The sequence below is a fragment of the Megalops cyprinoides genome, chromosome 1, assembly GCF_013368585.1.
Source record: "Megalops cyprinoides isolate fMegCyp1 chromosome 1, fMegCyp1.pri, whole genome shotgun sequence".
Classification (NCBI taxonomy): domain Eukaryota; kingdom Metazoa; phylum Chordata; class Actinopteri; order Elopiformes; family Megalopidae; genus Megalops; species Megalops cyprinoides.
The window spans coordinates 17,056,704-17,057,288 of record NC_050583.1 but is presented as its reverse complement, the minus strand read 5'-3'; the positions used below and the strand labels follow the sequence as shown (position 1 = coordinate 17,057,288).

The following is a 585-nucleotide window of genomic DNA, read 5'->3' as shown; positions in this document are numbered from 1 at the left end:
AGGTTCCACCGAGATTTGAACTCAGATCGCTGGATTCAGAGTCCAGAGTGCTAACCATTACACCATGGAACCACCGCATCCCCCACCTTCGCAGAGTCTCCCTCCACCCCTGAAACCTACTGTTGACATCTACACCTCTACACTCTGGCTGTGTCATCTAAAAGCTTTTTAGGCCATCAGAAATTTTGAACTTCTCCCACCTTTGTGATGCTGTATTTAAGTATTTGCCAGCTCTGTGTTCCCATTGTATTCCCATGCCTCCATGCTTGCTTGCTCTGTCATTTTTTCTCTGGTGTAGTTGTTGTAACTGCCAAAATGAAGGAAAGGCAAACATAGGGTGTTTGGCCACCACAAGCTGCCAGAACAGCTTCAATGTGCTTTGGCATAGATTCCTCTATGAATTGTCTGTAACTCTGTTGTTGCAGTGATGCAACACCATTCTTCCATGAGAAAAGTTTCAAAGTTCAAAGTTTAAAGTTGTCATATTGTCATAATTGTCATATGCACAGTAAAGAAACAAGTTCCCTGTACAATTAAATTCTTCCTTCGCCTTCCACTTATGAATGCCGTTAAGAGTAAAACACA

At 42.6% G+C, this 585-nt stretch overlaps 1 non-coding gene across 1 annotated transcript; it reads right to left on the bottom strand.

Annotated features, from left to right (window-relative positions):
* Positions 1 to 72, bottom strand: trnaq-cug. Its single transcript has one exon. It is a non-coding gene; the product is annotated as a tRNA-Gln (tRNA).
* Positions 73 to 585: the final 513 nt, after the last annotated feature.